Source organism: Rhinatrema bivittatum, chromosome 7 (assembly GCF_901001135.1).
Source record: "Rhinatrema bivittatum chromosome 7, aRhiBiv1.1, whole genome shotgun sequence".
Lineage (NCBI taxonomy): Eukaryota > Metazoa > Chordata > Amphibia > Gymnophiona > Rhinatrematidae > Rhinatrema > Rhinatrema bivittatum.
In genome coordinates this window covers 78228573-78250063 of record NC_042621.1, presented here as the reverse complement: position 1 = coordinate 78250063, position 21491 = coordinate 78228573, and the positions used below count along the sequence as shown (strand labels likewise).

The following is a 21491-nucleotide window of genomic DNA, read 5'->3' as shown; positions in this document are numbered from 1 at the left end:
TTGAGAAAACATTAAACATAGCGAACATGTATCTTGACATTATCAAACAGCTATTAAACCAAATGGAGCTTGTAATTAATATAGAGAAGACCGAATTCCTTCACTTAGAAAGGAAAAAAAATATGGAGATCTCACACAACCCAATCACACTCAATAACAAACAAATAATACAATCTATGTCTAAATCTTCCAGAATGTAGATAAAATGAGTAGTGTCCTGTATTTATGAATCTATTTGACATATGAAAGGTTTAATAAATGTATCAACATAGATAGATAATCATTCAAGGACAGATTCATTTGCAGAGATAATTGGACGTCCTGGGGGATTAGAGGCATCCTTATGTACCTTCAGAATAGTATATATAGTGGGAATCCGTGGATGTTTCATATTCAAAAACTGCATTTCTTTATGGGTCAAAAAAACTGATTCCAATGCCTATTTGGTGGTTAAATAAATCTTGTTGTAACTTGGGGGTGGGATTCATTATCAAATGTTTGTAGGTGGTCTTGTCATCAAGTCTTTGAGAATATGGTCCACATATATCTCTCTGTCTTGAATGACTATCGAACCTCCTTTATCTGCATTTTTTATTACAATCAATGTATTATCTTGTAATATCTTCAGTATTTTCCTTTTCTGATGATTATGAAATCTTTTGGAATTTTTTAAATTTCTAAATGTGGAAGTTTCTAATTTACCCACATCCCTTAATACAATCTTCTTGTATGTATTTAGAATGGAATCTAGCAGTCCTGGAGGGGTCCACTTGGATTTCTCCCATTCTCTTGAATGATCCATGTTGATGGAACTGTGTTGATTAAAAAAACAACCTGAAAGACAGTGATCTTATAAATTTCTCAAAATCTATATGAAATTGAAAAGAGTCATAAAAAGCGACTAGTACAAATGAAAGGCCCTTAGACAAAACCCTTTCTTCTTCTGTATTGAGATTATGTTTGATAAATTGATAATCACTGACTCCAGTCGTTGTTGTTGGTCCATGAGTGAGTGCCCAACCTCTGCCCTGTATCCTGGCTGAAATGACCCCATTGAGCCTTCCACCAACCCCTGCACCTGTCCCGCTTCTTTGTATCTATACCCAAAAAATGTAGTGTACCTTCTTCTGCAGTCTGTGTATTATCTTCTCCTTCTGATGAATCATAATGGGAAGAATTCTGAAAAGTAATATGTTGTTTCTTATTGACTGTTTTATTGCTGTTTTGTCTCCAAGGGTATATGGAATTATTTGCATAATCTTTTTCGTCTCTAATAAATTTTGAAAATTTGTACTTCTTCAAATCACTTTTAAATTTTTTATTATTTTTTGCAATTCCTCTAAGTTAGTCAAAAGAATCCATTGCCGATGTGGTCTTTATCACCGTGATCTGTTCATTTGTTGTTTTAATTCATTGTTTAATTTTTTAGATGATTCGATGATTAAAATCATTAGATCTAAAGAGCATTTGTTTAGAAGTGAATTCCACCTTTCAAGAAATAAATCATCTTCGACAAACAATTTTGGTTCTTTTAATATCCGGAGTCCTCGAGGTATTCTTTCATTCTTACAATAGTCAATCAAGGTTGCACTATGCAATTCTGATCGTATGGCCCTCTTATATAATGCAGTGACTTGAGACCACTGGGATTAAATCTGTGACCAAAATACACCCACTCTCACAAAAGATACTGGTACAAAATGCCTTTTCTGTATTGGAAAATGAAGATGCTCTTCTTACAATCAATACTGAAGTGGTATCTAAAATAAAAATATATTCCCAAAGCACAGAGAAATGCTACAACACTGTCAAAATTCATAGCAGAAAACTTGTGCTGGGAGACTCTGTCATCACAGGAACTCATTTTAAGGAGAGCACAGTAGTTAAATGCCTTCCAGGATCCTCATCTGGTAAAACATACCCCAGATAGTCTGTGATTAATGAAAAAAATCAATGTTGATCCAAGATGGCCATACTAGCTACTCACAGTTGAGAGATCCTCTTTTCTTTTCTTCTAGTTTCACTGACTATGCCACATTCTACCAATAAACAGAGGGCCAGGGAGCGAGAAGTCCCAATTGCCTTCTCCCTGCCCTATGGATGCCCATGTAAGTCAGGGGACATCTACTCCAGGAGTGGAGTCACTAGAGGGGCTTCAGGAAGGAGCTGTACTTGGCCCCTTCCCTGACTCACTACTTTCTCTGTCCCCAGTTGATCGTATCGCACCCAAAAATCCTGCACAAGCCCTCCTGCTGGAGGAATGATGGTATTTGGTGCAGTCTGATGACATGCAGACCACTGAGTTGCAGTCTGGGACCGCAAGCACAGCAGGTGCAGGCTTGGAAGCATTTCACATTCATGCTATAGAAGGGCAGTTGACTGAGACAGAGGCAGTTCAATGAAGAGATGACACAAATGCTAGTTTGGAGCAGGGAACACCTCTCTCTTTGGTAAGACTGGTTACCTTTTCACTCAAAACCATCTGGGAAGCTATTAAGACTCCCAGTAGTAACATTTCCTTTCAATTGAATCCTGTGGTTCATCGAATGAAAGGTTTGGAAACCCAAGTAGAAACTATGCAGCAAGATAGTAAGTTTCTAAAAGAAATAAATGTTTCCCTTAAATCAGAAGTGGATAGTAACACTGTTTTGCAGCAAAATCTGCTTAAGGAAAATCAATTTCTTTCAGCCTGTTTGGAAAATCTGGCAAGGGGAAAGAACCTTTGCTTTAATAATTTCCCCAAAGATCCTGGCATTTCCCCTAAGGATATGTTGAGGAAATATTTTATGGAAATCTTAAAAATACCCGAATCTACCTTGCCCATTACTTTGAGGGTTTATTATTTACCACCTTTCAAGAAGTCCCCACCAGCTGATAACAATATGCAAGTTCTGTCTCCGATTAGACCATTGATTATGGATTTGACTGCAATTTTGGAATCTTCTGTATCTGAAGCCATTGTTTCCGCTACTCTTCTTGCTGTTTTTCTTTTAGAATCTGATAGAAACTGGGTTCTAAAGCTTTTCTTGCGCCACCACATGGGATTGTTCCTAAATCTTAAGGTTCATTTTTTCCCGGACATTTCTAGACAAACTCTAGAGGAGAGTAGAAGAGGAGGCAATGTTTGCTGTTAAGACCTTGAGTCTTGGAACTGGGAGCCTTTTTTGTCCTTAAGTTTCCTTGCAATTGTTGTATAAAATATAAGGGTATTATGGGTTTTTTAAGCTTTACAGCTTGTTTCATTCTTGAGTGACACAGTTCCCTCTCAACCAGCGGTAATCCCCTCTCTATTATCTGAGAATGCCTCAGAATCTCAGCCTTGATCCGATATAGACTAATAATTATCCCCTGTGTGCTAGTCTTTTCTTATTCTTTTTGAGATTGAGATATTACTTTCTCTTTCTCTCTCATATTTTCCTACAGTTGTATTAGGATCTCCTTTATTGAAGACAGTAAGCTATAATTTTCCTTTATTATTTTTTTATTCTACCTTATTTGAATGATTTACTGTCATGTTGTTTTCTCATTCAAGTTTAATCTTGATGTATTTTTGAAAAGCTATAAATAAAAAATGTTTAAAACATTGATGATGTTATCCATTTGAGGACCAATGACCTTGCTAGAAACAGCATCCACACAGTTCAGATTGATTTCAAGACTCTAGGGAAATAGATTGATCATGGAAAAGGGAAGGAAAGGCTAATCCATATAGACTTCAATACTTGGGTTAAAACATTATGCGGGGAAAGAAGGTTTTGGATACATTGAGAGCTGGGGCCATGTATGGAACAATAAAAAACTATATTGTAGAGATGGCTTATATCTGTCAGTGGCAGGAAAAGGATCCTAAGTAAAAATTCATATCATATGTCATTAGGCATATAGGGATGGCAGAAGGAAGTTGGAATATCACCTCCAACACATACACAAAGGGGTAGATTTTCAAAAGGGTTACGCGCGTAAGATACAAGCGCATGTTATAAAATCAGGGGTACATTTGTGCGCGCTGGGTAGCGTGCACAAATGTACCCCATGCACGTAACATTTAAAGTCTGCCCCAATGTGTACAGAAAAATTAATAATAATCAGCTTAATACAGCAGATAAGGTGTTCAGGAAAAGCAGCAAGCTGAATAAGAAAAACTGGAAAGCTATGAGTACAAATGTTCATAGTCTGGGCATTAAAATTCCAGATCTGCAAGCTCTAATGGTGGAAGTAGATGAAGGTGTTGTTGCTATGATAGAACCATGGTTCAGTGAGGCTCAGAAATGGGATATGGCCATACTGGGCTACAACCTGTTCAGAAAGGATAGAGAAGACAGAAACTGGGGATGAGTAGCTCTTTATCTCAAAAGCAATATCTGAGCATCTGAAATAGAAGGGGCATGGGGAGAGGAAGATGTGCTATGGGCTGTCTTAAAAAAAGAAGATGGTGCTTTCATTTACATTGGTGTGGGCTACATACCTCCAAATCAGACAAATGGAATTAGACAAAGATCTGCCAGAAGACATCAAAAAGGTGGGGGAAAAGGGAGAAGTGTTGCTTGTTGGAGATTTGAATCTACCTGATGTGGATTGTAGTACCCTGCCTCATAATCTACAAGAAATAGAGAGATAGTGGATGCCCTTCAAGGGGCTATACTCAAACAAATGGAACCCACGAAGAGAGAAGTGATACTTGATCTAGTGCTTACAAATGGGGATAATATCTCTAATGTCCAGGATGTGCTCACCTGAGCACCAGTGATCAGCAGATGATATGGTTTGATGTAGCAGCCAGGAAGGAGAGAAGTCACTCTAAGATTCATGTTTTGGATTTCATTTGTAAAAAAGGGGAAAAACTAGGAGTCTGGGAAAAGATGGAAAAAGTGGATCAACAGTAGAACAAATTAAAAGGAGTTATTATTAAGGCAACAAATCTCTATGTAAGAAAAATAAGCAAAAGAAAGAGGAAAAATAAACCTATTTGTTTCTCAAAGGCAGTGGCTAAAAACATAAAGGCTAAAAGATCAGCATTCAAGAAATACAAGTTATCCTAAAAAGAGAGCAGGAAAGAATATCTAGTGAAGCTGAAGGAGATGAGCAAAGCAAAATATCAAGTGGAAGAAAGGATCACCAAAGAGGTTGCTGTGAACACGGATGGACGTGGGCATGAGCCCCTGTGCCATGACATGACAGACACAACCCCAGGGCTGGATGTGGTCCGTGCCACTGGCGGGCGAGCACATCCGGGCATGGGCTGGCTGAAATAGGAACACTCTTGACTGGGAATAGGAACACTTCGATGTCCAACATGCACCAGAAACTGAAAACCAGCAGCCCTTGCTGGTCTCTAGGGTAGCCCTCCAGCCACTCCAAAAACCCTTTCAGACTGACACATAGAAGCGGTTTGCATGAGGACAGACATAGAACTCTGAAGGTGACTCTGGAGACATGAACAACATGATGGAGACTTGGATGTAACACTGAAGACTAGGACATCATGAAAGCTGAAGACTTGGACGTGACGGAGGCTGAAGCATGGCTTGAAGACTTGAAGCATGGCTTGAAGACTGATATAAGGTTTGAGACAGGAACATGGCTAGAGGGAGGTCCAGGCTTGAAAAGGAATCAAACATGGACTAGAGACAGGGGTCAGGTGAGGACAAGGCAGAAGGCTAGAGCAAGAACTCTGGAGACCAGGGACAGGACTTAGGAACTTGGAACTCAAAGTCAGAATTCGGGCTAAGTAACTCAGAACTTGGACTCAGGAACTTGGAACCAGGAATTTAGAACTCTAAAACCAAGGAGGAGGACTCCGAAGATGAACCAGCGGCGCAGACTTGGACAGAACTCTGAAGACTTGGATGCAGGAATGAAGACTTGGACTGAAGACTTGGAAACAGGAGATGACCACACGAAAAAAGGAGACCTTGAAGTACCAGTAACCTTGCAAAGACCTGGAGCAATGAAAGATGTGGCCTTTTAAAGACCCAAGGCAGTGACATCATCAGGAAGGACCATGGGGCTTTTCCCACCATGGTAACCTTTATAGACAGAGGTATGCTCATGAACCTAGGAAGACAGTGCGCCACGTCAGGGATTGTCAGTTGCATTTCAGGGTTGCACCAGCACAGAGGCAACATCCAGCCACGCAGGCACAGAGATGGTGGTGGTGGCAGCATCTCACCAGCCATGCAAAGGTGGCAGCACACTTGTGGTGCCAGGATGTGAGTGAGGCGGCTTACGGGGCCCTTGTGTGAGTGGAATTGCAACAGAAGTCAAGCAAGGTGACAAAACATTTTTCAGATAGGAGAAAGGCCAGAGGTGATATTATAAAAATGAAAGGAGACAAGGAGCAAGATTTGGAGGGAGATAAAGAAATAGCAGAAATATTAAATAAATACCTCTGTTCATTGTTCACTAAAGAAAACCTGGAAGAAGGACTGATACTGCTTTACAAAAAGGTACAAATGCAAGTGGGGTAGATGGAACACCATTTACAGAAGAGAATGCATGGGAAGAACTAGGAAAATTGAAAGTGGACAAGGATATGGGGCCGGACAGGGTATATCCAGAGATAATAAGGGAGGTTAGAGATGTGCTGGCAGGTCCATTGAAAGACCTGTTCAATAGGGATGTGAATCATGTGCCCTATCGTCTTAACGATTGAAATCGTCTGGCAGGAGAAGAAAATCGTGTTTGGCACGATTTTTTAGTTAAAAAATTGTTTTTTCCGATTAGTGTGCACTAATGGGAGTTAGTGCGCACTAACCGGGAGTTAGTGCGCACTAACAGAAAATGATACAATTTGAAGCCAGCCTCTCACTAGTAATGCAGGGAGGGAGCTGTCTCAGCCTTCACCATCCTCCCCCCCCCTCACCCACACACCATTCACTGGCTGGGACATGGGGGAGGGGAGGAGTGAGGGTCAGGCAGCTGCCCCCTGTCTGTGAAGCCAGCCTCTCACTAGTAATGCAGGGAAGGAGCTGTTTCAGCCTCACCATCCTCCCCCCCCTCACCCACACACCATTCACTGGCTGGGACATGGGGGAAGTCAGGAGTGAGGGTCAGGCAGCTCCCCCCTGTCTGTGAAGCCAGCCTCTCACTAGTAATGCAGGCGGGATAGGGCACTGCATGCAGGAAGATCACAACACCCCTGGTATCAGGGTTAGGGCACTGTGTGCAGGAAGATCACAACACCCCTGGTGTCAGGGTTAGGGCACTGTGTGCAGGAAGATCACAACACCCCTGGTATCAGGGTTAGGGCACTGTGTGCAGGAAGATCACAACACTCCTGGTATTAATAGGGATAGGGCACTGTGTGCAGGAAGATCACAACACCCCTGGTGTCAGGGTTAGGGCACTGTGTGCAGGAAGATCACAACACCCCTGGTATCAGGGTTAGGGCACTGTGTGCAGGAAGATCACAACACTCCTGGTATTAATAGGGATAGGGCACTGTGTGCAGGAAGATCACAACACCCCTGGTGTCAGGGTTAGGGCACTGTGTACAGGAAGATCACAACACCCCTGGTATCAGGGATAGGGCACTGAGTGCAGGAAGATCACAACACCCCTGGTATCAGGAATAGGGCACAAGTTCTAGTCATATTGACTGATCACATTACTTTTTTTGTCAACTACCAACAGTTTCCATTTCCCATCCCCCCAACCATCACCTCAGTGGGAACCTTGGTAACATCAATAGATAAGAGGGCAGCCAGCCAATAGGAATACATATTCATTCCTAACTGACCTTTACTGACCTGGAAAGTGTCAATTTGTATCATTTTCTGTTAGTGCGCACTAACGGGAGTTAGTGCACACTAACGATTTAAGACGATATTAAAATTATCGGACGATTATTTTAATCGTTGAAAAACGATTCACATCCCTACTGTTCAATAGATCCCTGGAAATAAGAGTAGTGTCATAAGATTGGAAAAGAGCAATTGTGGTCCTGTTTCACAAAGGCGGTAGCAGGAAGGAGGCTGGAAACTACAGGCCAATTAGCCTTATCTCAGTGGTGGGAAAATTAAGGGAGACTGCTGAAAGATAGGATAGTGAGCAATTTAAAATATGGGAGATTGCTTGACCTGAGGCAACATGTTTTCATCAGCGGAAGATCCTGTCAATCGAATCTGGCAGATTTTATTTTTTGATTGGGTGACTATAGAATTAGATTGAGAAAGAGCACTCAATGTGGTTTACTTGGATTTTATGGTCCTGCATAGGAGGTTCATAAAATGAGAAGCCTAGGAATGGGTGTCAATGTGGTGGAATGGATTAAAAATAAGTTGACTGACAGGAGACAATGGGTACTGGTAAATGGAATCTACTCTGAAAAAAGGACAATGTTAAGTGGAGTCCCTCAAGGATTGGTTTTAGAACCAGATGTGTTCAATGTCTTCGTGAGTGACATTGCAGAGGGTTTAAAGGGAAAAGTTTGTCTTTTTGCAGATGATACTAAGATCTGCAACAGAGAAGACACACCTAAAGGAGTACAGAGAATGAAAAATGATTTTAAAAAGCTTGAAGATTGGTCAACGTTTTGGTAGCTAGGTTTTAAAGGCCAAGAAGTGCAGAGTCATGCACTTGGGGTGCAGTAATCCAATTGAATTATATGCAATAGGGGGTGAAATACTAATGGGCACAAACGTTGAAGGGGACCTTGGGGTGATATGGTCTAGAGATCTGAAAGCATCAAAGCAATGTGACAAGGCAGTGGCTAAAGCCAGAAATATGCTGGACTGCAGAGAGAGAGAGGAGTAACCAGCAGGAAAAAAAGAAATGAAAATGTCCTTGTACAGAGCTTTGGTGAGGCCGCACCTGGAATACTGTATTCAGTTCTGGAGACTATATCGCCAAAGGTAGAGAGACAGAATGGAGGCAGTCCAGAGAATTGCAACCAACATGGTTCAGGGTTTGTATTGGAGAGGCTGAAGGATCTAAATATGTATACCCTGAAGGAGAGGAGGAGCAAGGGAGATATGATACAGACCTTTAGACTTTAATAATTAACAGACATCAAAGCTTTTCCATTAGAAAGAAAACTGTAGATCTAGGGATCATAATATGAAACTTTAAGGAGTTTGACTGAGATCCAACATCTGAAAATATTTCTTCACAGAGAGGATGGTAAATGCCTGGAATGCCCTCCCTAAAGAGGTGGTGAAGATGAGAATGAGAATGAAATTCAAAAGGGCATGGGATAAGCACTGTGGCTCCCTACAGGCTAGAAGATGGAAATGAAAAAAAAGGGGATTAACCTATATTAACACTTCTGCCTGGAGGTAACCTTCACAGCATGGCAGTTCCTACCCTTAACAGTAGACACAGGGGTAACCTGCACAGAGTGACAGTTATTACTAAAAGCAACTTGCTGGGCAGAATGGATGGACCTTTGGTAATTTTCTGCCATCATTTACTATGTTACTATTTTACGGTAAGAATCAAGATTAGCATCAGAATTATTCCTATGTCAGTGATGTTCGGTAGCTTGGAGCTCCCACTTCAAAGCCCTTAGGAAGGAAGTATACCAAAGGGCAGTTTTCTGCCCCTGGACAAGCAGAGGTTTCATAGGAGCAAGAGTATTCAAGGCTTTATGAAGAGATGTCTGCCAAAAATCAGATAAATTATTAACATCCCACACAGGGGCATGAGAAAAAGCAGGAAGCCACTGAGAATGCAGCTGATCAACATTGATCGGAGGTCTTCATGAGGAGCAACAGCCTTGTGAAATGAGAGGACTAGCTGAATTACCAAGCAATGGATTAAGAAATGAACTATCCAAGGCACATCAGTACATGATGACCAATAGGAATCAACAGGTACCCAATCGTTATGAACAAAAATCAAGTCCAGAGTGTGTTCCTGATTATGGGTGGTGAATGAATCAACTGGGTCCCTCCAAGAAATTGAATGACTGATGAAAAAACATCCCTGAAGGTAAATAAAGAAAGTGAAAATGATTTCTCTCAAATTATGAGAAATATACACAATATAATGCGAGAATACTACATATTCAATAGAAGCTATACATAAGACTTATATTATTTAATATCTTAATTCAATAGACATAAGCAGTAATAATTGAACAATAATATTTCTAATGTTCTTACACATGTAATACAAATCCAAAAATATTTATCTTCCCAAGAAAGAAGGTATTCTAATGTTTTGCCTCGTCTACGGACATCAAGAATGGCTTCGACCTTATATTCTAGGTCATCTTCTGCATTGATGGCAGGTGGTTCCTGAGTCTTGGAAGAGAATTCATTGAGTATGAGAAGTTTCAAGAGTGAAATGTGAAAAGCGTTGTGGATGTTAAGTCCGGGTGGTAGCTTCAGACTGTAAGTGATGTTGCCAAGACGTTGGAGGATTGGAAATGGTCCAACGTAGCGAGGAGCAAATCGAGTGGAGAGTAACTTCAGTCTGAGATGTTTGGTGGATAACCAGACTTTGTCACCAGGTTTGAAGACAGGCGCTTGAGAATGGTGAGCGTCATATAAACTTCTTAGCTCGGTCACTTGCTTTAATTAGCATGTCTTTTGTCTGAGTCCTCAGATTATGGATTTCATCAGCAGTAGATTGAGCTGCTGGGGACGTCACTGAGAGCTTCAGTGGAAGTGGCGGTGTTGGTGAACGTCCATAAACCACTTCAAAAGGTGTTAATCCAGTTGATGTTGCTGGATGAGAATTGATGGCGAATTCAGCCCTAGGTAACAGTTCAGCCCAGTTATTCTGATGGCAACTCATGTAGACTTGAATTAACTGTTTTAAGGTTCTATTCATCCGTTCTGTTTGGCCATTTGATTGCAGATGATAGGCTGAAATGTAGTCTAGAGAGATGTTGAATAGCTTGCACAAGACCCTCCAGAATCTTGCCATGAATTGGGATCCTCGGTCTGAGACTATGTGTTTTGGTAGGCCGTGAAGGCGAAAAATGTGCGATATGAAGAGCTTTGCAAGCTCCAAGGCTGAAGGTAAGCCAGGCAGTGCCACAAAATGGGCCATCTTGCTGAAGCGATCGACTGTTACCCAGATGGTATTCATTCCTCCAGAAAAGAGTAAATCGACTACAAAGTCAGTAGCGATGTGTGACCAGAGCTGTTCCAGAGCTGGCAGCGGTTGCAGCAATTCCCACGGTTGGCCAGAAGCAGGTTTGTTTTTGGCACAGTTGGTACAAGATGCCACGTAGGATACTGTATCTTTTTTGATAGTAGGCCACCAATAGAACTTCTGGATCTTGAGCAGGGTGCAGCGTTGACCAGGATGGCCAGCCAGCTTGGAATCGTGTGTACCCAAAAGAGCACTTTCTTCCTGAGGTGTCTAGGCACAATGGTTTTACCAGCGGGCACAGAATGTGTAGTCGCCAAGATGACTTTCTTCGGGTCAATTATGTGCTGAGGTTCTTCAGGCATATCCTCTGAGAGAAAGGAGCATGACAAGGCATCGACTCTGGTATTCCTATCTCTGTTGCGATATTTAAGCACAAAGTCAAAGCGAATGAAGAATAAGGACCATCTAGCTTGTCTGTGGTTAAGACGTTGTGCATGGCAGAGATACTCTAGATTTTTATGGTCCATGATTATTTGACGTTGAACACCTTCGAGCCAAGGCCAAAGCTTCCATTCCTCGAATGCTAGCTTAATAGCCAAGAGCTCTTTATCTCCAATCCCATAGTTGTTCTCTGCTGGGGAGAAACATCGTGAGAAGAAAGAGCAGGGACGTAAGGATTTGGAGTCTCCAGTTTGGCTCAATACAGCCCCCACACTGACATCTGAAGCGTCAACTTCTACGATGAATGGCTTGTTGGGGTCAGGATGATGCAAGCATGGTTCCGTGGAAAAAGCAGTCTTTAATTTCTCAAAAGTGGAAATGGCCTCCACAGACCATTTTGAAGCATTGGCACCCTTGTGGGTCATTGCGGACAAGGGCACTGTTAAAGAAGAGTAATTCTTTATAAAGCTTCTATAATAGTTGGTAAACCCCAAAAATCATCTCAGGGCCTTCAGGCTGGTAGGTTGGGACCAATTTTTAATACTCTCTAGTTTTTGAGGGTCCATCTGGAAGCCATCTTTAGACATGATATAGCCAAGAAAAGGCACAGAGTCTTTATGAAATTCGCACTTGGATAGTTTGGCGTAGAGCCAGTGTTCACGGAGTCGGCGTAGTACTTGCTTGACATCCTCTAGATGAGTGTGCAAAGCCTGAGAAAATATCAGGATATCATCCAGGTATACCACGACACTCTTGTACAACAGGTCCCGCAAGATGTCGTTCATCATATTCTGAAATACAGCGGGTGCGTTGCACAGGCCGAAGGTCATTACTAAGTACTCAAAATGGCCGTCTTGAGTGTTGAAGGCTGTTTTCCATTCGTGGCCACTGCGAATGCAAACTAAGTTGTAGGCCCCCTTCAAGTCAAGTTTTGGCCCCCTGAAGCCGGTCAAACAGCTCCAAGATTAAAGGCAGGGGGTAGCAGTCTTTAATCGTTATCTCGTTCAGACCTCGGTAGTCGATACAGGGACGTAAGGTACCATCCTTCTTCCCCACAAAGAAGAAGGCTGCGCCGGCTGGAGACTTCAATGGTCTAATAAACCCCTTCTGTAAATTCTCCTCGATGTTTTCAGACATAGCCTTATTCTCAATCACTGAGAGTGGGTAGATCCGTCCTTTAGGAGGTTCAGTATTGGGTTTCAGTCTTATGGCACAGTCATAGGACTTATGCGGAAGAAGAATGTCAGCAGCTTCTTTGGAAAACACATCACTAAAAGATGCGTATTGAGACGGCAGTCCTGGCATCGCTGGAGTTGTAGGCATGCAGATGACAGGAACAATCTCCTTAAGGCACTTTCCATGACAACCTGGGCCCCAGCGGGAGAGTTCCAAGGAAAGGGTCTGGAAAGGGGTACAATGAGTGAGGTAATCAAAATGTCATATTATTATTGTTTGTAATTTTCTTTTATTGTATTTTATTATTATGTTAACCGCTGTGAAGGCTACGCTGAGACAACGGTATACAAGTACAAATAAACCTTAAACCTTAAGCCCAGTCAAATTGGGGTTGGTGCGACTGCAACCAGGGTAACCCCAGGACAATAGGTTGTATGGCCTTCTCTAACACAAAGAAGGGAATTGACTCTGTATGGAGAGCTTTACAGTCACATATTTACACTGTGAGCCAAATAAGTTACGCACAAGTGACAATAACCCATCTCCCTCCCACCCCGCCCGCCCTTCCCCTTATCCTAAGGCAATACCTCATTGCCATCCCCCTCCCGCCCCTTCATTTTATCGCTCTGCAATTTTACAAAATCTTTCAGATAAACTGAGGTAAACAATTTTACTTTAGTTGCAACTATTGTAAATAGATCCTTCTGTAAATAAGTTCCTTTTATTTTTATGGTTGTTCTTTATTCTCTATTTCTCGCTACCTATCTTTCCCTCTCCTCTCCTGTCTCCCTTAGCCCTCCCCTCTTTCTGGCCTGCTCCCATCCCCCGCCCCCTGTTCATTGTAATTCCTCCTTTAATTGAGTTACTTGTAAACCGGCGTGATGTGCCATACGAACATCGGTATATTAAAAGTTGTTAAATAAATAAATAAATAAATAAATAAATATTCATAGCTAAGTTTCTATTTTGTTGCCAATATTTACAGATTCAGTCATAGTATGATTTTCTTTTCCCAAGTAAGAATCCATACTAGCATGCTCATTAAGGAGTAGATTTTCTAAAAGTGCGCCTGGGCATACTTTTGTTCGTGCACCAGGCGCAAACAAAAGTACACCGGATTTTATAAGATACGCGCGTAGCCGTGCGTATCTTATAAAATTAGGGGTCGGCGCGCGCAAGGGGGTGCACATTTGTGCAACTTGCGCACGCCGAGCCCTGCGCATGCTGCCCGTTCCCTCCGAGGCCGCTCTGAAATCGGAGTGGCCTCAGAGGGAACTTTCCTTCAGTCTCCTCCCACCTTCACCTACCTAACCCATCCCCCCAGCCCTATCTACACCCCCCCCTACCTTTGTCGACAAAGTTACGCCTGCCGGAGGCATCACTGGACCCGGGGGCTGTTCGAGGCCTCGGCCTTGCTCCCGGAATGCCCCCGGGCCGGCACCACACCCCCCAACATGCCCCCTAGCAAAGCCCCAGGACTTACGTGCATCCCAGGGCTTGCGCGCGCCACCGAGCCTATGCAAAATAGGCTCGGCGCGTGCAGGGTGTTTTTTTAAAGAGTTACGCGCATAACTTATGCGCGTAACCCTTTTAAAATCTACCCCTAAGCTTTTTGGAATACAACTGTTGTCTCAATTGAATTATACAAAACTTGAGCTTTTTCAGCACACAACTTCTGAAGTTCTCCCCATACTTCCATAAATATGCTGCTGCTTTTCATTGCTTATCCCTAGACAAATCATCGCAAGTGCCCTTCTTTGTCTTGATGCAAACTTCTGTAGTTTTCTCATTTCATTGTTTCTGGGTCTCAATCAGTGGCAATACCGAGGAGGGTGGTGAGGGAGGGGGGGGGGCAAAGCCAGACTGTGGGGGTGTTGAGTGGCCCAGCTCCAAGCTAACGGGCAGATTTTCAAAGCCCTGCTCGCGTAAATCCGCACGGATTTACGCGAGCAGGGCCTTGCGTGCCGGCGCGCCTATTTTCCATAGGCCGCCGGCGCGCGCAGAACCCCGGGACGCGCGTAGGTCCCGGGGTTTTCGGAAGGGGGCGTGTTGGGGGCGGGACCTGATGACGCAGCATTTCGGGGGCGGGGCACGGTGTTTTGGGGGCAGGACCGGGGGCATGGCGCCGGCCCGGGGGCGTGGTCCAGGCCTTCGGACCAGCCCCCGGGCTGGAGCACGGCGCGCCAGCACTCCGCTGGCGTGCGTAGATTTACGTCTGCTTCTCGCAGGCGTAAATCTACGGACAAAGGTAAGAGGGGGGGGTGGGTTAGGTAGAGGAAGGGAAGGTGAGGGGAGGGCGAAAGAGAGTTCCCTCTGAGGCCGCTCCGATTTCGGAGCGGCCTCGGAGGGAACGGAGACAGGCTGCGCGGCTCGGCGCGCGCCGGCTGCCCAAAATAGGCAGCCTTTCGCGCACCGATCCAGGATTTTATAAGATACGCGCGTATCTTATAAAATCCAGCGTACTTTTGTTTGTGCCTGGTGCGCAAACAAAAATACGCGAACGCGCTTTTTAAAAAAATCTACCCCTAAATGTCAGCACATTTTAAGAGAAGAGAGATGCAGCATAGGGCCAGAGCTGATGTGTGTGCTCCGGAAGAACCTGTAGCACTCTCCCCACATGTGGGTTTCTAAGAAAACTAGGAAGTCATGGGGTGGGAGGCGATGACCTTTTGTAGATTGCAAACATGTTAAAAAACAGGAAACAGAGAGTAGGATTAAATGGTCAGTTTTCTTAGTGGAAAAGGGTCAACAGTGGAGTGCCTCAGGGATCTTTACTTGGACCGGTGCTTTTCAATATATTTATAAATGATCTGGAAAGAGGTACAACGAGTGAGGTAATCAAAATTTCCGATGTCAAAATTATTCAGAGTAGTTACTTCACAAGTGGATTGTGATAAATTGCAGGAGGACCTTACGACACTGGAAGATTGATTGACCTTATGAAAGATGAAATATAATGTGCAAGGTGATATACATAGGGACAAATAATCCATGCTGTAGTTACATGATGTTCGGTTCCATATTAAGAGTTACCACCCAGGAAAAAGATCTGGATGTCATAGTTCATATTACTTTGAAATCGGTTCAGTGAGCTGTGGTGGTCAAAAAAACAAACAGAATGTTAGGAATTATTAGGAAGGGAATGACAAATAAAACGGAGGATGTCATAATGTCTCTGTATCATTCCAGATTGCACCTAGAATACAGTGTGTTATTCCGGTCGACATTTGTGGCTAAGGTTCTTGATCCTCAACATTTGAGATTAAGGCACTTTTAAATCTGATTACTTTTATGTTATTTGAGTAAAGATTTAGGTATTTCTTTATTATTTTAAGCTAGACCCCTTTTAGTTGTTTGAATAATTTATTTTACATCATATTTTATTGTAATTATGAATGTTTTATTACTATTTTATTAAGTTTGTAAACTGTCATGATTGAAATCAGAATAATGGTATATAAAAGTTTTAAATAAAAAATAAAAATACATCTCTAAAAAGATATAGTTGCAGTGGAGATAGTACAGAGAAGGATGACTGAAATGATAAAGGGCATAGAACAGCTCCCCTAAGAGGCAAGGCTAAAAAGGTTTTGTAAGTAGTTATTTTTATGCTGTTTTTCAGTTTCTGACAAGGTAATTTCTTTTTTTTCCTACAGTAGCAGCAGTGATATTCCAGGTGCCCCTGAAGAAGATATGAAATGTGATGTATGTTGGGTTTTCAACATTAAATAAATCTGATTTTACGAGAAAGAACTTAGATTTTACTTTCACGGACATATAAAAAAGGATTCACTGCATACTTTTGGGACCAGAATTCTTATAAAATAAGTGCCACACTTTTCTATTTTTCACTGACTAGTACACCACTTAAAAGAGAGCACGTTTTTCAAAAAATGTTTTCAAAATAATGAGACTCTTATTTTCATTTTCTTAGCTATATTTATTTTAATTTTTAATGAGTAGATTTTAGCTATTCTGTTTTTTATTTTATTGAATTTTGTATTTATTCTGTTTCTAACTTTTGTATAATGATTTTTATTATGTAAACTGTGAAGATAGAATCTTGTGTTCTGTGTAACGGCATATAAAAATTGCATAAATAAATAAATAAATGTTGAGCGTCTTTAAATGCTTTTTGTTCCCAAAACATAGTTGGAACAGCATTAAGCGAAGTTATACAGCTCAGTGTTATAAAGGTCTCACCAAGCTATCTATGACATGATACACTATGATATTATATTACCTTAGATCTGTCACACTTTTGCTCATCCTGTGGCACTGCTTCAGGCCACTTGTTCTGCTGTCCAGAACGCTGCGCTGGGCCACAGTATCACATAGTGCTAAGCACAGCCTGGTAGTGTCAAGTGTGAAAATTTGGGCAACTAGGCACCTGGGATTTATTTCACCCCTTAAATAATGCTATCACATAACCTTTTTTGTTGATGTCAGTAATTGAACTATATTTAGAAATTGTGAATCCCATTTTATAGTATGTATCTGTAAATAAAGAATTTCGTTTTAATTTTAATATAATTTAATGCCCTATAGGCCAATATGAAAAAAATCCCATGGCCCAATATTTTCCTACAATTTGCCCCAAACACACCTTTATCCCAGCCTGTGACCATGGGGCACCATTCTTTCAGCCAATGAAATGGGACAGGAGGCAGAGCAGAGGCAGTAACCACCTAGATGCAGAATGGCACCTGCTGAGGAGCACGGGAAGCTCATGGTGCCGGCTGCACTAGCAAGAGCCCAGAGTCCCATCACCATGAGTACAAGGAAGCTTATTGTTACAATTTCACTTGCTATGCAGCCTCATCGTACCCTGACTGATGCTTCCCTGCCAGCAGAGGTCTCCTTGGTGCTCTGTTCCATGCTATCTCCATCAGCTCCTCACAGCTCATTAAACTCAGCCTGTGGTGCAGCCTCCTAGCCACCGCGAGTCCTCAGTGAACTATGGCTCCAGCCTTGCCAAGCTCCTCTTCCTTGCCTGCAGTATACCCAAGCCTCAGCCCTAACAAAATCCAGCCTTGCCAAACCCATCTCATTTTTGCCTCGAGTCACGCTCGGCTTCTAGATCTATCCATTGTTGCCTTGCGACCTACCCAAGTCTATCCTTGTCTTGCTTTGTGGCCTTTGGACCTTCTTGCTCCTTGCATTGCCTTGCCTTGTGGCCTAAGGGCCTTTCTGCTACTTGCCTTGTCTTATGGTCTATCTAGGCCTTGTCTTGCTCTGTGACCTATCCAGGCCTTTCTATTGTCTTGCCCCGATGGCCTTCCGTGCCTAACGCTGCCTTCGGGTCTTTATGTTCCATGTTCTGTGTTATCTTTGTCTTGCTCTTTCCTGTCCTTAGTCTAGCTCCTGTTCCAGTTTTTGCCTGCACTCAAGCCTCGGTTCTAGTCCTTGCCTGCATTCAAACCTCAGTTCCAGTCTTCACCTGCACCAAGCTTCGCTTCCAGTCCTTACCTTCACTCAAGCCTCAGTTCCAGCCCTTACCTGCACTCTGTTCATGTCCAAACCTTGTAATCCACCTTGAGGCCACTCATAAGAACATGCCATACTGGATCAGACCAAGGGTCCATCAAGCCCAGTATCCTGTTTCCAACAGTGGCCAATCCAGGCCATAAGAACCTGGCAAGTGCCCAAAAACTAAGTCTATTCCATGTTACCATTGCTAGTAATAGCAGTGGCTATTTTCTAAGTCAACTCAATTAATAGCAGGTAATGGACTTCTCCTCCAAGAACTTATCCAATTCTTTTTTTAAACACAGCTATACTAACTGCACTAACCACATCCTCTGGCAACAAATTCCAGAGTTTAATTGTTCCTTGAGTGAAAAAGAACTTTCTCCGATTATTTTTAAATGTGCCACACGCTAACTTCATGGAGTGCCCCCTAGTCTTTCTATTATCCAGAAGAGTAAATAACTGATTCACATCTACCTGTTCTAGACCTCTCATGATTTTAAACACCTCTATCATATCCCCTCTCAGCCGTCTCTTCTCCAAGCTGAAAAGTCCTAACCTCTTTAGTCTTTCCTCATAGGGAAGCTGTTCCATTCCCCTTATCATTTTGGTAGCCCTTCTCTGTACCTTCTCCATCGCAATTATATCTTTGAGGTGCGGTGACCAGAATTGTACACAGTATTCAAGGTGCGGTCTCACCATGGAGCGATACAGAGGCATTATGACATTTTCCATTTTATTCACCATTCCCTTTCTAATAATTCCCAACATTCTGTTTGCTTTTTTGACTGCCGCAGCATACTGAACTGACAATTTCAATATGTTATCCACTATGACGCCTAGATCTCTTTCTTGGATGGTAGCTCCTAATATGGAACCTAACATTGTGTAACTATAGCATGGGTTATTTTTCCCTATATGTATCACCTTGCACTTATCCACATTAAATTTCATCTGCCATTTTGATGCCCAATTTTCCACTCTCACAAGGTCCTCCTGCAATTTATCACAATCTGCTTGTGATTTAACTACTCTGTAAATACCCTATACAGGCCACCCACTTGTCTTTTCCCAGCTCACTAATAACCTTTTATCAGAATAAATCACCCCTTTAGAGAAAATACAAACTTTTATTTATTCCACAAATGTTATCCTATAAAGGTTTCAACAGGTAATACACACTACTCCCTAACCTAATGAAACATCTCTTAATTGCTCATTCACACAAACATATCCCATTCACAAACTCACCCCATTCATACCTACCCAATAAAATACATGCCCATGATTACCCCCACAAAACAGTTTTTACAACTGCAATAAATATCTTAACAGTTTTCCCACACAAGAAAATGTCATAGGAACAATAAAACATATGTTTTTAAAATCCATATATCCTTGGCATCTTCAATTGAATACTTGCTGGTTACAGTGCTCAATTCCTCCGGATAAGTGTGCCTTAAACGCAGGGACTGCTGGTTATAATTGTCAACTATATATTCCCAAAGAACTTTCTTCACAGCATATTCAAACTTTCTATATAGCTTCACAGTGTGCCCATGAGGACTGCTAGTTGAAGTTGTCAATCATATACTCCTCTTCCAAGGAGGAACTGGCCTCACAGCACACCCAAAGGTACTTGCTTCACAGCATGCTCAAACTTGCTTTACGCAAAAACATATGGTGACATATTATATTATAATCTTTATTAAATTTCACAAAAAAGAAATTTCCAAAAGACCTTGCTTTCAAAATTTCATAACATTACCCCAAGGAATACCCATAAAAATCCCAACCAATACTCACACACCATTCATGCCTCCTTACACACACACACACACACACACACACACACACACATTCTCTAAAATACCTCCCAACATTCTTTCACATATATTAAAATTTCTCAAATTTTTCTCTTGTTTTCAAACAAATTTTTTCACAAACAGAAAAAAAATGTTCATTACAGTACAAAGTTTTCTCTTGTTTTCAAAACAAAATTCCTTCAACATCCTCTTCATCCACTCATGAGAGGATTTGAGAAGGCATGTTTGGAAGAAGGGGGGAATGGGTAGGATTGAATTTTGTTTTGTTTTTAATGGGTTGGTGGTTACAAATCATGAGAGGATGAAGAGGATGTTGAAGGAATTTTGTTTTGAAAACGAGAGAAAAATCTGAGAAATTGAATTTTTTTCTGCATGTGAACAAATTCATTTTGAAAACAAGAAAAAAATTTGTACTGTAATGAAAAAAATTTTCTGTTTGTGAAAAAATTCGTTTGAAAACAAGAGAAAATTTTGAGAAATTTTAATATATGTGAAAGAATGTTGGGAGGTATTTTAGAGAATGTGTGTGTGGTGTGTGTGTGTGTAAGGAGGCATGAATGGTGTGTGAGCATTGGATGGGATTTTTATGGGTATTCCTAGGGGTAATGTTATGAAATTTTGAAAGCAAGGTCTTTTGGAAATTTCTTTTTTGTGAAATTTAATAAAGATTATAATATAATATGTTACCATATGTGTTTGCATTAGTAGTTTTGTGATATATGATTGAATTGCCAGTGTAGTTGCAAACTTGTTTTATAGCACATCCAAAGAAACTTGCTTCATAACATGCCCGACGCCATGGCGTTTCGGCGGTCCTCCTACCACCTGCATCAGGGGGATTATTTCTCAGCTTTATGGAATGCCACCGGCTCACTGATACATGATGAATTTAAACTGACAATATCAAAACAAACATTAATTCACCACACAGTCTTTCAACATGGAATTGAAACACTACTTTCTAAATATCAATAAGAAGTTCCAATGCCCAATTGTAACCACCAACCCATTAAAAATAAAACAAAATTCAATCCTACCCATCCCCCCTTCTTCCAAACTTGCCTTCTCAAATCCACTTCGATTCATTTAATCACCATAATACAAACCGCTAAACAGTGAACACACATTCACCCACAAATCTTTTTAACACTCACCCATAAATCTTTCAACAGGGATACTTCTTAATGTGGCTTCAAACTTTAACATGAGTCTTTACTTTCCACCACAGCTGTGAGCTTAGCCGCGAACACTTGGGATTTAAACCCCATAAACCACACCTCCTGAACCACCCCCCATGTCATGACATCAGCCCTGCACAGCTGGACCATTAAGGTTTTTTTCAAAGCATTTTTTCACACATATGCCCATTTTTCCTTCATTTTTCTATTCCATAAGTATCGATTTTTCTCCTATTTTTACTCAGTGTTGATCAACACTTCAAAACAGAACACCTACACAGATTTTTTCAAAACATGATAAATCGGACGTGATAGAGAACTACAAAGAAAAATCGCCACTGAATCAACTGTCAAGATC

At 41.7% G+C, this 21491-nt stretch overlaps 1 long non-coding RNA gene across 2 annotated transcripts in view; it reads right to left on the bottom strand.

The window, feature by feature from the left end:
- The window catches only part of LOC115095194, a 38703-nt gene extending 17526 nt beyond the window's left edge, over nt 1–21177 (bottom strand). For both annotated transcript variants that reach the window (XR_003857716.1, XR_003857715.1), the window contains exon 1: nt 21110–21177. This is a non-coding gene — a long non-coding RNA (uncharacterized LOC115095194). The remainder of the gene's footprint in view (nt 1–21109) is intronic.
- Nucleotides 21178–21491: the final 314 nt, after the last annotated feature.